This window comes from Armigeres subalbatus, chromosome 1 (genome assembly GCF_024139115.2).
Source record: "Armigeres subalbatus isolate Guangzhou_Male chromosome 1, GZ_Asu_2, whole genome shotgun sequence".
NCBI lineage: Eukaryota > Metazoa > Arthropoda > Insecta > Diptera > Culicidae > Armigeres > Armigeres subalbatus.
In genome coordinates, this window is record NC_085139.1 from 62485882 (window position 1) to 62500659 (window position 14778).

Genomic DNA, 14778 nt, shown 5'->3' on the forward strand with positions numbered 1-14778 from the left:
CTTCTCTGAGATCGGTTTCGTCAGAGAATTGAAAATTTTCTGGATATCGAAAAAGAAATCCTGGAATTTTTCTTTCGACCGTTGTTTCCTGTCAATCGCTCTCACCTCGCTTACGTGATCATGATCAGGACTCAAAAACTCCTTTTTCATTTCCGCCACTAGCTCTTGCCATGTAGTAAAATCTTCGGATTCTACTCCAGACATAAACCATAGTTTTGGTAATCCACTAAATAAATGTATAGCTGAGCGGAATAGTTCCTTTTCGGAGACATTTTCCGACTTGGCATAAAATTCCACCTCGCGTATGAACTTCATCAAATCTCTACCACCATCCCTACCGTCATAGCGCAAGTTCCATTCTGAAACTTGTCTACTTCGCCTTGTCTGTGACCTTTTAGGCCTGGCTTTCGACCTACGTGGTGGAGAAATAGACGACGAGTCTGAGTCTTGCTCCGAAATGTCGCGTGTAGACGACAATGCAAATCGTCTTATTACTTTTTCTTCTTCCTGTGGTCTACGACGACCTACTCCTGATCCAGATGGTTGTAAACTCGAAGGAGCCACCAACGAGGATGCTGGCCTGTTCTCTAAATTCGATAGCAGTTGTCGTCTACTTATGAGGTTCAGTCGATTTTCATTACCACTAGTTAGCTCTCCTACGTCTGTATCATCCGTCTGTGTCTCTCTAGATATACTTTGAACTTTAGGTTGTCCAGTCTGACCTAACTGTAGTTGGGATAATGAGTTGGATATTTGTAGCATTACCTCCTTTCGGATCTCATCGATTGGAGTAAACATGGTAAAGTACGTGTTGTACAATTGACGAATAGTACTGAGCAGTTTATCCAAATCCTCTAAGTCTTGATCTTTATCTGCCGCGGTTTGGATTGTCAAACACCGGGCGAAATAGTGCACCAGACGTGTTTTCAATGCGTCTTTAATTCCCTCGAAATGTTTCTTCTTCTCTAAATAGTCACTGATTTCCTTGACCGACCTGTCAATCAAAGTTATTTCTCCGTCCACATTCCGTCCCTCACAATTTACCAAATCTATTTCCTTCGGATCACCCTTTTTCAGTGTCTCCCTAAGACGTCTTCTTAGTGCGCCTACACTTTCGTTTTTCTCAAACGCTACTGCCCGAATCTCCCGTTCAAACTCGACCTCTTCCCTCTCCAAGTGATGGACGAGGAGGGTCTCATACTTCAATTTTATCTCAGATTCCATATCAGGCAGTGTTTATATTAGTGACCTGATAAGATTTCATTCGACGACTTTTACAATCATTTTGATCCATTTACCTTTTTCCACTAGGTTCAGTGGCACGCAATTCCCTTGGAATGCGAACCGCTTTTATTAGCCACACAGCACCCTGTATATAGTACATTTAGTTTAGGTTAAGTTTCTCTAACACTATTAACATTTCTTTACCTTTAATAATTTACTAACTGCACTACTAACACTTTATTTTAAGCTTTTTAACAATTAGCTTTTAAGGAATAACTATAACTAAAAGAATTAGAAACAAGAATTACTCAAAAATCACACATGCTTTTTATACAATTTTCACTACCTCGACTTTTAACACGCGCCGCGCACTTCTAACTTTCTTGAAGTCTTGAGCCAGAAAGAAAGAATTAGTTCAATCATGCTAGCAAGAAGTCTATATTTTATAAGTATTGGTAATTCATTTGTATTGTATAATGATTTTGACAGTCCCTCTAGTGTCCATATCGAGAACCATATTGATTTTATGAACTGAAATTCCCATATACGGTTTACCTTAAATTTGTTTCGAAAATGAACTCCCGCGACCTCAGACATAGATGGCAGCACCTATTCCATTAGACCAGTGGCGTATAAAGGAGGTCGCCCAAATTCCCGCATTTGGTGGAGCCAATGCGATAATTTTGAAACCATCGGTTACAGTGTGTTGAGTATCAATAACAGAATTGGGTATTTTTGAGTTATTTTCTTCTGCTCAGGACCCGAGTCACCTTCAACATGGTCTTGCTACACTGCTGGACAATATAATAAGTGGCCATTTTCCATAAAAAAACCTTATCGATTTTGACGGCCTGGTTCTCAGTAGTGGAATAATCGATTTTGTTGTAATTTTCACATAAGTTTGGAAATATAGTCAATTTTTATTATATCTGTGAATCAGACTTTTTCATTCGTACATTCAAAAGTAACAGAGATTGTACGAAAAGAGATTTTTAGTAGAAACATTGTTTTGTGAGTATCGTGAAAACTATGAGGTATTAAACAAATGTATCTTCTGCACAGTTTTCAATTACTTGGAAAGAAAATTGCAGGAGACCATGATTGAAGAATGCTTAATGCAAACGCAAAACTTCTACTGGTACAATATGAGAATAAATGATGACACCAGGATCCGCATAGTAGGCATGACAATCTTAGTATCAAAAACAATCCACAAAAAAAATCTCGAAAACCCATTGAAAGATAAAAGAGCTATTAACGTTTGAAATCTTACATGATTTCGTGACGGTCTTGAATTTGGAAATTTTCATTTGTCACCCTGTATCCGAGTCTTCCCCTTAGACGTAGTTTACGTCAAAAGTACGTAAATCAGCAACAACCCATGCTCATACTTATGTGATACTTTTGGGGGGAAAATACTCATAATCTGAACATACAAAAGATCGGAATAGAATAGAAAGCAGACAATACGAAAGAATATTAAATCATCTCATGGAAATACCAAATAAGCTCAAATCGAATGTTATTCTAATGGGAGATTTGAATGTTCATATCGACATGAATGATGTATCAATAGAATACCGACAAGTCATTGGAACCATCCTTAATGACTGCTACTGCAATCCGAACGGTTTTGGACTAAAACATTTTCTTTTCAATGATCATAAAAAAACTACTCATCATTTAGCACCTTCCCTCTATACTTACCACTTGGATCAACGGAAAATCGACATCGCAGCTGGATCACGTGATTATGTCAACAAAGACATTTATGAAGATCCCAAACATCCGGATATTACCACACGCATATTACCTTCCATATCTAAAAAGTGAGCAGAAAATGATAGAATGCGTACTCAAGAAAGAATCGATGATCTTCGAATCGATGATCGATGAACACGATTGACACCACCTACCATTAAAAAGGGGAATACATCACAATAGATCAAAAAACTGGTCGCGGTGATAATAATACCCGGCCTCGAACCGTGTATTGTGGCGTCAGATTGTTGATTCAGAGTTTATCTGTTTAGATGTAAGCTAAATAAATGAAAATGAATCAAATGAAATGTTGGTCCTGGAAAGAACCTAATTTATTTTCACAATGTGCCTTCCTGATTTCTAACAATGAGTGCTGCTGCTATAGGTGACGGCCTCTCGATAATCGGCTTCCTGCTGGGACTGCTGCCACCGGCGTCATCGTTGCGACAGTACTGTGTGGCCCTCGAGTTCGCTCTACGAGAAATTTTGATAAAACTGCAAAGCCCCTTAACATGCTCGATTTTGATGTCTGTGCTTGCGATGTACATACGGAATTGGTTGATTTTCCGATATTGGACAGTGCCTGGCGATATATTAGCGCGTTGAGCCCATTTTTGTTTAATAGTTTGGTAAAGTCTTAGAGAGTTTTTTTTATTTCATTATTAGGCTGTTACAAGTATTTAATTTTAATTTTGTCCTTCTGGTCTCTCAAAGGACCAGAGGGAAGGGGGTGGTTCAAATAAAAATAAATATTAAAATGAAAAAATAAAAAAAAGTCCTCGGATTTGTTGAACAATGCTTTGAATATCCACGAAGTTATCTAAATTCGTTTTTGTTGCCTTTTCAAAATATTATTTTCGGGCAAAAAAAAAACAAAAAAATTTATTAATTTTGAAATATTAGTGATGGCCTTATTGTGTTTTTTAATATTATATTAAGTTCAACACAGATCTTAGAGAGTTTATCGATTATTCATTCATTTATTTAGTTAACATCTAAACAGATAACACTGAATCAACAATTTGACGCCACAATGCACGGTTCGAGGCCGCATCTCTCCATCCTCGGATACGCCCCACGCTCGCCAAGTCGTTCTGCACCTGGTCTGCCCATCTCGCTCGCTGCGCTCCACGCCGTCTCGTACCTGCCGGATCGGAAGCGAACACCATCTTTGCAGGGTTGCTGTCCGGCATTCTTGCAACATGTCCTGCCCATCGTACCCTTCCGGCTTTAGCTACCTTCTGGATACTGGGTTCGCCGTAGAGTTGGGCGAGCTCATGGTTCATTCTTCGCCGCCACACACCGTCTTCTTGCACACCGCCAAAGATGGTCCTAAGCACCCGTCTCTCGAATACTCCGAGTGCTTGCAAGTCCTCCTCGAGCATTGTCCATGTTTCATGTCCGTAGAGGACAACCGGTCTTATTAACGTCTTGTACATGACACATTTGGTGCGGTGGCGAATCTTTTTCGACCGCAGTTTCTTCTGGAGCCCGTAGTAGGCCCGACTTCCACAGATGATGCGCCTTCGTATTTCACGACTAACGTTGTTGTCAGCCGTTAGCAAGGATCCGAGGTAGATGAATTCCTCGACCACCTCGAAGGTATCCCCGTCTATTGTAACACTGCTTGCCAGGCGGGCCCTGTCGCGCTCGGTTCCGCCCACAAGCATGTACTTTGTCTTTGACGCATTCACCACCAGTCCAACTTTTGTTGCTTCACGTTTCAGGCGGGTGTACAGTTCTGCCACCTTTGCAAATGTTCGGCCGACAATGTCCATGTCATCCGCGAAGCAAATAAATTGACTGAATCTGTTGAAAATCGTACCCCGGCTGTTACACCCGGCTCTCCGCATAACACCTTCTAGCGCAATGTTGAACAACAGGCACGAAAGTCCATCACCTTGTCTTAGTCCCCGGCGCGATTCGAACAAACTGGAGTGGTCGCCCGAAATCTTCACACAGTTTTGCACACCATCCACCGTTGCTTTGATCAGTCTGGTAAGCTTCCCAGGGAAGCTGTTCTCGTCCATAATTTTCCATAGCTCTACGCGGTCTATACTGTCGTATGCCGCCTTGAAATCAACGAACAGATGGTGCGTTGGGACCTGGTATTCACGGCATTTTTGAATGATTTGCCGTACAGTAAAGATCTGGTCCGTTGTCGAGCGGCCGTCAACGAAGCCGGCTTGATAACTTCCCACAAACTCGTTCACTAATGGTGACAGACGACGGAAGATGATCTGGGATATCACTTTGTAGGCGGCATTAAGGATGGTGATCGCTCGAAAGTTCTCACACTCCAGTTTGTCGCCTTTCTTGTAGATGGGGCATATAACCCCTTCCTTCCACTCCTCCGGTAGCTGTTCGGTTCCCCAGATTCTGACTATCAGTTTGTGCAGGCAAGTGGCCAGCTTTTCCGGGCCCATCTTGATGAGCTCAGCTCCGATACCATCCTTACCAGCGGCTTTGTTGGTCTTTAGCTGTTGAATGGCATCCTTAACTTCCCTCAAGGTGGGGGCTGGTTGGCTTCCATCGTCCGCTGAACTGACGTAGTCATCTCCTCCGCTGCCTTGACTTTCACTGCCTGTACTCTCAGCGCCATTCAGATGTTCCTCGTAGTGCTGCTTCCACATTTCGATCACCACACGTTCGTCCGTCAAGATGCTCCCATCCTTATCCCGGCACATTTCGGCTCGCGGTACGAAGCCTTTGCGGGATGCGTTGAGCTTCTGGTAGAACTTGCGTGTTTCTTGAGAACGGCACAGCTGTTCCATCTCCTCGCACTCCGCTTCTTCCAGGCGGCGTTTCTTCTCCTGAAAAAGGCGGGTCTGCTGTCTCCGCGTCCGTCTATAACGTTCCACGTTCTGCCGGGTACCTTGCTGCAGCGCGACCGCCCGCGCTGCGTCCTTCTCCTCCAGAATCTGTCTGCACTCTTCGTCGAACCAATCGTTCCGTCGACTTCGACCCATATACCCGACGTTGTTCTCTGCTGCGTCGTTAATGGCTGCTTTGACTGTATTCCAGCAGTCCTCAAGAGGGGCCCCATCGAGCTCACCCTCTTCCGGCAACGCTGCCTCGAGATGCTGCGCGTATGCAGTGGCGACATCAGGTTGCCTCAGTCGCTCTAGGTCGTACCGCGGCGGTCGTCGGTACCGAACATTGTTGATGACGGATAGTTTTGGGCGCAGTTTAACCATCACCAGATAGTGGTCAGAGTCGATGTTAGCGCCACGATATGTCCTGGCGTCGATAATGTCGGAGAAGTGCCGTCCATCAATCAGAACGTGGTCGATTTGTGATTCTGTCTGCAGTGGTGATCTCCAGCTGTACCGATACGGGAGGCTGTGGTGCTGCGAATGGCCATATTCTTGGAGGCGGCGAAATCAATTAGTCGTAGGCCGTTTTCGTTCGTCAGCCGGTGAGCGCTGAACTTTCCAATAGTCGGTCTAAACTCCTCCTCTTGGCCAACCTGAGCGTTCAAATCTCCTATGATGATTTTGACGTCGTGGCTTGGGCAGCTGTCGTACTCACGTTCCAGCTGCGCGTAGAATGCGTCCTTATCATCCTCAGTGCTTCCGGAGTGTGGGCTATGGACGTTGATTATGCTGAAGTTGAAGAACCAGCCTTTGATCCTCAACCTGCACATTCTTTCATTGATCGGCCACCACCCGATCACGCGCCTTTGTATATCGCCCATCACTATGAAAGCTGTTCCCAGCTCGTGTGTGTTGCCGCAGCTCTGGTAGATGGTATGATTACCTCTAAACGTTCGCACCATTGATCCCTTCCAACAAATCTCCTGCAGCGCTACGATGCCGAATCCACGGTCCTTGAGCACATCGGCGAGTATGCGTGTGCTCCCGATGAAGTTGAGAGATTTGCAGTTCCACGAACCGAGTTTCCAATCGCTAGTCCCTTTTCGTTGCAGTGGTCTTCGCAGATGGTTCCGGTCCGTACTCTCTTGTTGATTGTTCGTTGCTTATGATTTTTAAAAGGCTGGCTTGCAGGGCCTGACACCAAACCCCCTAAATTTCCGGAGGACCATTCCTCCTTATTTCCGGTGGACCATGGTGTACAGTTTCACTTAGAGTCCCTCGCTGGCACTCGGACGATGATCAGCCGCCCCTAACATGGAGAACAGACGCTGTTGTGAGCCGATCCTGACATGGAGAACAGACGCTCAATAAGATTTGCACCTCCGGAGAGGAGCAAACCCCCCCTTCCCTGTCAGGGTAGGGTAAACCAGAATGGAAAAGAAAGAAGGGAAAAACAAGAAATAAGAAGGAAGAAGCAAAAAGGAAGAATAATCAGCCAAGAAGCCCAAGACCAAAAAATAAAAAAAAGAAGGAAGAAGAAAGAAAGTTACATCTTACTTTTGAATCCTCACTCCTCACTTTTCACTTCTTATCGCTCCCTTCACATTTTCCTGCTTATTTCTTTTTTTCCACTTCTAATTTCTCCTTCTTCTTTTCACTCCTCTCTTCTCACTTCACTTTTTCAATTCTCACGTCTCAATTTTCATTTGTCCCTTGTCTCATCTCACTTCTCATTTCTCTTTTCTCTTTTCTCTTTTCTCTTTTCTCAATTCTCACTCTTCACTCCCATTCCTCACTTGTCACTCTTCACTCCTCACTTTTCTTACCATTCCTCACTTCGCACTTTTTTCTTCGCACTTTTCGCTTCTCTCTTCTAACTTCTCACATTTCTTTATTCCCACTCCTCACTTCTCATTTCTCACTTCTAAATTCTTACCCATCTGCGAGTTGTGGCGCCTGCCTAGGATGTGATGGGGTGTGACAGTGGGCCCTGTTAAACCTCTATAAAAAGCTGCATGAATCCGCAAGTAGGCTCCGCCAAAGCGACCTTGTGCCGCTCAAAGCGCACAATCCCAAGTCCTGGTGTTAGGTGGAACGCTAAACAGCCCTGAGACGACGGCCCTCCGACGAGACAGGAGGTTTGCGCAGGCCCAATAAGCCGCCTTTAAAAACAACTATTACGAACTATTACGAACCCCGCAACTTCGATGTCGTAGCGCTGCAGGAAATCTGCTGGACAGGACAGAAAGTGTGGAAAAGCGGGCATCGAGCGGCTACCTTCTACCAAAGCTGTGACACCACCAACGAACTGGGAACCGGTTTCATAGTGCTGGGAAAGATGCGCCAACGCGTGATTTCCTCAACGCAAGGATGTGCAAGCTGAGGATAAAAAGCCGTTTCTTCAACTATAGCATCATCAACGTGCACTGCCCACACGAAAGGAGATCCGACGACGAGAAAGAAGCATTCTATGCACAGCTGGAGCAGACATACGATGGATGCCCACTGCGGGACGTCAAAATCGTCATCGGTGACATGAACGCTCAGGTAGGAAGGGAGGAAATGTAGAACGACAACGGCCAACGATGCATAAACTTCGCAGCCTCTAGCGTAATGGTAGTCCGAAGCACTTTCTTCCCCCGCAAGAATATCCACAAGGCCACATAGAAATCACCTAATCAAGTAACGGAAAACCAAATCGACCACGTTCTAATCGACGGTAAATTCTTCTCCCACATCACGAACGTACGTACTTACCGCAGTGCGAATATTGAATCCGACCACTACCTCGTTGCAGTATGTCTGCGCTCAAAACTCTCGACGGTGATCAACACGCGTCGAAGTCGTCCGCCGCGGCAAAACATTGGGCGGCTACAAGACGGTAGACTAGCCCAAGACTACGCGCAGCAGCTGGAAGTGGCACTCCCAAAGGAAGAGCAGCTAGGCGCAGCATCTCTTGAAGATGGGTGGAGAGATATTCGATCAGCCATTGAAAGCACCGCAACTGCTGCACTAGGCACGGTGGCTCCGAATCAGAGGAACGACTGGTATGACGGCGAATGTGAGCAGTTAGTTGAGTAGAAGAATGCAGCATGGGCAAGATTGCTGCAACACCACACGAGGACGAACGAGGCACGATACAAACGGGCGTGGAACAGACAAAACTCGATTTTCCGGAGGAAAAAGCGCCAGCAGGATGATCGAGACCGTGAAGAGACGGAGGAACTGTACCGCGCTAATAACCCACGAAAGTTCTATGAGAAGTTGAACCGTTCACGTAAGGGCCACGTGCCACAGCCCGATATGTGTAAGGACATAAACGGGAACCTTCTTACAAACGAGCGTGAGGTGATCCAAAGGTGGCGGCAGCACTACGGAGAGCACCTGAATGGCGATATGGCAGACAACGGTGGCGGTATGGTAATGAACCTGGGAGCACGCGCGCAGGACATGCGACTTCCGGCTCCGAATCTCCAGGAAATCCAGGAGGAGATCGGCCGACTGAAAAACAACAAAGCCCCTGGAGTTGACCAACTACCAGGAGAGCTGTTTAAACTTGGTGGTGAGGCACTGGCTAGAGCGCTGCACTGGGTGATTACCAAGGTTTGGAAGGATGAGGTTCTGCCGCAGGAGTGGATGGAAGGTGTCGTGTGTCCTATCTACAAAAAGGGCGATAAGCTGGGTTGTAGCAACTACCGCGCAATCACATTGCTGAACGCCGCCTACAAGGTACTCTCCCAAATTTTATGCCGCCGACTAACACCAATTTCAAGAGAGTTCGTGGGGCAGTACCACGAACGGGATTTATGGATGAACGCTCTACCACGGACCAGGTGTTCGCCATACGTCAGGTATTGCAGAAATGCCGCGAATACAACGTGCCCACACATCATCTATTTATCGACTTCAAAGCCGCATATGATACAATCGATCGGGACCAGCTATTTATGGCAGCTAATGCACGAAAACGGATTTCCGGATAAACTGATACGATTGATCAAGGCGAAGATGGATCGGGTGATGTGCGTAGTTCGAGTTTCAGGGGCATTCTCGAGTCCCTTCGAAACGCGTAGAGGGTTACGGCAAGGTGATGGTCTTTCGTGTTTGCTATTCAACATCGCTTTGGAGGGAGTAATACGAAGGGCAGGGATTGACACGAGTGGTAGGATTTTCACGAAGTCCGTCCAGTTATTTGGTTTCGCCGACGACATTGATATCATGGCACGTAACTTTGAGAGGATGGAGGAAGCCTACATCAGACTGAAAAGCGAAGCTAAATGGATTGGACTAGTCATCAATACGTCGAAGACGAAGTACATGATAGGAAGAGGCTCAAGAGAGGTCAATGTAAGCCACCCACCACGAGTTTCTATCGGTGGTGACGAAATCGAGGTGGTTGAAGAATTCGTGTACTTGGGCTCACTGGTGACCGCCGATAACGATACCAGCAGAGAAATTCGGAGGCGCATAGTGGCTGGAAATCGTACATACTTTGGACTCCGTAAGACGCTCCGATCGAATAGAGTTCGCCGCCGTACCAAACTGACTATCTACAAAACGCTTATAAGACCGGTAGTTCTCTACGGACACGAGACCTGGACGATGCTCGTGGAGGATCAACGCGCACTGGGAGTTTTCGAAAGGAAAGTGCTGCGTACCATCTATGGTGGGGTGCAAATGGCGGACGGTACTTGGAGGAGGCGAATGAACCACGAGTTGCATCAGCTGTTGGGAGAACCATCCATCGTTCACACCGCGAAAATCGGAAGACTGCGGTGGACCGGGCACGTAGCCAGAATGTCGGACAGTAATCCGGTGAAAATGGTTCTCGACAACGATCCGACGGGAACAAGAAGGCGAGGCGCACAGCGGGCAAGGTGGATCGATCAGTTGGAGGACGATTTGCGGATCCTCCGCAGACTGCGTGGTTGGCGAAGTGCAGCCATGGACCGAGCTGAATGGATAAGACTTTTATGTGCAGCACAGGCCACTCCGGCCTTAGTCTGATAATAAAATAAATTCTTACGTCTCGCACCTAATTTCTCAATTCATGTCCTACTTCTCACGTCTTATTTCTTATGAGATGTAAGATTGTTTTATTCCTCACTAGCAGACCCGACGAACTTTGTTTCGCCTAAAATTGATTTATTCTCTGATTAGTTCTCGAGTTAAGCAGAAATGTGTGTTCCATTTGTATGGGAGCCCCCCTTTACAAAAGGGGGAGGAGTCTCAAACCATCTTAAGAACCTTCCCCGACCCCAAAAACCTCTGCATGTAAATTTTCACGCCGATCGGTTCAGTAGTTTCCGAGTCTATAAGGGTCAGACAGACAGAAATTCATTTTTATGTATATAGAAGAAGATATCTCGCTGCATACTTCCTGTAATTCTCACTACCCTTTTCTCACTTTTCACTATAGGCATTCCAAGGATTTTGTTTTCAACTACATATTCGGTCGAACAACCCGTTTGAACAAGTGGCTCGACACCTACCCGGCAGATCGTGGAACGCTATAAACGGAAACGGTGACAGTAGACCGGCCTCTTCATGAGAAGGAAGGCTGCCTGGAAGAAGCGAGGAGTTCCGAGGAGATGGAACAGCTGTGCAGTGGAACAGTAACACGCAAGCTCTATCAGAAGATCAACGCATCCCGCAAAGGCTTCATGGCGCGAGACAAGATATGCATGGAAAAGAATGGAAGCATCTTGGATGGGCGGACGTGCTGCGATCGAAAGGTGGAAGAAGAACCTAAATGGCGCAGAAAGCACCGGCAGCGAGGGTCAAAGCTGCGGAGGAGACGACTACGACAGTTCAGCGGACGATAGATGGGGTTGAACCGAGGATGGAGAGATGTGGCGCCAAATCGTTGTTCAGTAGTATCTGTATAAATGTAGGGTAAATAAATGAAATTACAATGAAGTACAATGAATACACTAGGCCCAGAATGTTTCCCACCTGAATACACCTAAGACCGGACCAAGAATTCAATCCGTCAAAGACCAAGATTAATTTCTCTGTTACTATTCCGCCATTTTACGACGCGAGCATGTCGGTTAAGCTCAAGGGTAAGTGTAAAAAATGAGTAATTTTCTTCTGCGCACATTCATACATACACACATACACAAACAGATATCAACTCAGTTCATCGAGATCAGTCGTTTGTGTTGTAATACTATGGGCCTTCTAGAAATGTTCGTTTTTGTAGTGATCCTAAGATCACTATAGGATCTACATTTAATGTTCGAGAAAGGAAAAAAAATAATTTAATAGAACAGCATACACTAGATACAGTATCTCTTGTTTCTTTTTTTTAATATAGGTTTCATAATTATTGTAGGCTTGAGCCAACCATAAGCTTGTAGTACAAAACAGAAGTCGTTTACATCACAGTATCCTAATCTAGCAACAATAAGCGTGAATCAAACGTTTGGCTATGTCGACCGGTTTGAGTGGATTAACTACCCTTCAGCATTTATTGCCTGGGAGGCTCGTCGCTCGTGCCTTAATTTCGTATCCACGTATTTATTCATATAGTTGGCCTTTCTCGCCAAAAAGATTTATTGTTTTTAACATTGATATTGTAAATCGCCTCCAAACAATAAAAGCGAATACAGTTTCAGTATTGTTGTGGAGATTAAGCAAACTCTGTTCGCTGCCGTTGATTGCATATTTGTAACGTCTGAATTTTTGTTGATGTTGTAAATATTGTCCACTCAAGATCAACTGCTGTCAGCTTATCAGCATTGCGTATGTTAATAAGTTACGTGAAATGATTTATTTTCTTTAACCATTCACAGACCTAACACAAAATCGATAGAAAGGCAAATGTTCAACAGCCTTTCAACACCTTATTATTCACTGATTGAATGAAATAGACCCCAAAGACAAAGGATCACGAACTTTGTCTCTGACCCAGGAATTTGAAGGCGGTTTTTATCTTCCTTTTTGCAATTTCCTCCTCAGCTATTTTTTTGTCGTTTTGATCAAGTGACAAAATATTATTAGCAAATCACAACTCAACAAACAATTTAAGCCAAATAAGCCAGTTTTTTTAGCTGAAGAAGTCGATTTTTGGCTATATAAGCACTTTACCCGTCTCTAATGTTTGTTGGGAATGGCCAGTTTTATAATATTTTATTTCAATTGTATATAAGCAACTGTACATACAATCTAGCATTTCCGAGCATAGCCGGGTTCGTACAACTAGTCCATTTAAATTAAAATATATTAGGAAAGGTCTATAGTATTTCAAGGAAAGGTTTTTTAATAAAATCCCTGTTTGACGCAAAAGGTTAGTTGAGAATTAATTATATTGTGGTATACCAATATGCGGAACCATCCATAACTAATGAACCCCATAAACAGGTTTAACCACTAGCCAAATTCGCGCTGCTAGAAGCCTCTGTCAAGCACAAATCACTCTTTCATCTATTCGATTTAATGACCAACTTGTAGAACTGGATACCGATCGGGCGATACTTTGCGTCAACGCCGAATCGTTACAGGTGTTGAATTACGTAATCCGATTTTTAAAATTCCTATGATGCGGAATTTTGTTACAAAGTCCAGTTTCGGCTTTTACTTGATAAACGGTACTGAAAGGAGGTGCTTTTTTCCTATTTTTTTTAGGTTAGGTTGCCTAGTAGAGTTTGTTTAAGGATTTATTTTAACCACAGTCACACATTTTTTATAGCTTTATTTGCGTGAATTTGAATATCTAGAACTAGTTCTTCGCTACTCACAGACCACAGTCACACATAAACTCAAACCAAAATAGAAATTTAATTGGTTTTCAGTTGGTAACATCGGGTGATGTTCTAGCATTGTAATTTTTTTATTCTATTAACCGGAAATCAGAATAAATCCGAATAATGTGATAGGAAATGAATTCTTCAAAATGCTGAATTTATGAATGATAACCTTCAACAGTATTTATCTATTTCCTAATCTTCTATTTCAATATCATCCTACTTGGAACCGGATTTGATGCAGATTCTCCTATTTGCATAAAATTTCTATGTTTGGCGAGTTGATCTTCCCATTCTAGCACTGAAGTAGACGTGAATAACCTGATATCATTTACTTGAATATAGATTTGAAGACAATAACGTCCTCCCTTGGTATTTATTAGCCATAATGTATCATACGATTTTTGATTTTGCGGACGACCTCACCTGGTCAAATGGTCAAAGAAGTGGCATATGAGGAAAAAGAAATTAATGGCAGACCTGCAGGTAGGCAGGTATTGATGTTGAAGTTATGTTTTATATGATAGAAAACATGTGTTTCACCCTAGAAAAAAAAAGAATCATGTGACATGTGGAAATAATTATATGTAATGTTTCTGAATCTAGAGCTTATAGTTAGCTCTTCAGTCGTGTTTTTAAATTAGGACTATCTGTATCATTCCCACAATCTTGCAATTGTAACTTCAATTGTAACCCATTTTGTTATATTTACTGTATGGGAATGGGGACAAGTTAAGTTGGGCTAAGTATTGTTTACTAAGATTAAGAGATATTATTGTTAGAGAATTTCATAATTACTCGAGCATTATCTATTATAAATGATGTAGTGAATTTGAATCTGCCCAACAATGCGTATATACCCAATCAGCAATGCATAACCAAATTATAAAAAGGGGAGTTATTTATTTCAAAAAAATATTGTAACAAAATGTGTTATAAATTTGGCTGGTTAGTTGTTATAATAACAAAAATTATATCAAAAATCCCTCTAGCCGTATCATAATAAAATCAGAGGTTGATACCTTTATATCAACATTATAACAAACGATGATATAATCATCCTGTAAAAAAACCTACTTTCAAGGTAATTGCCTACATCACGTATACAAATCTGGTACGACGGATTTCCATTCATAATGTAGGGTAAAATGCCCAATAGTGGACCCCCTAGTAGCGGAATTTTACTCTTCCTGTCATAAGAAGTAGAAATTTTCAACATATTAATTCTG

At 43.6% G+C, this 14778-nt stretch overlaps 1 long non-coding RNA gene across 1 annotated transcript; it reads right to left on the bottom strand.

Moving 5' to 3' along the window:
- Nucleotides 1-1322: 1322 nt before the first annotated feature.
- Nucleotides 1323-1835, bottom strand: LOC134206442 (uncharacterized). The gene is made up of 3 exons (XR_009978283.1): nt 1571-1835; nt 1429-1506; nt 1323-1369 (listed from the first exon to the last, which is right to left on the bottom strand). It is a non-coding gene; the product is annotated as an uncharacterized LOC134206442 (long non-coding RNA).
- Between the last annotated feature and the right edge of the window lie 12943 nt (nt 1836-14778).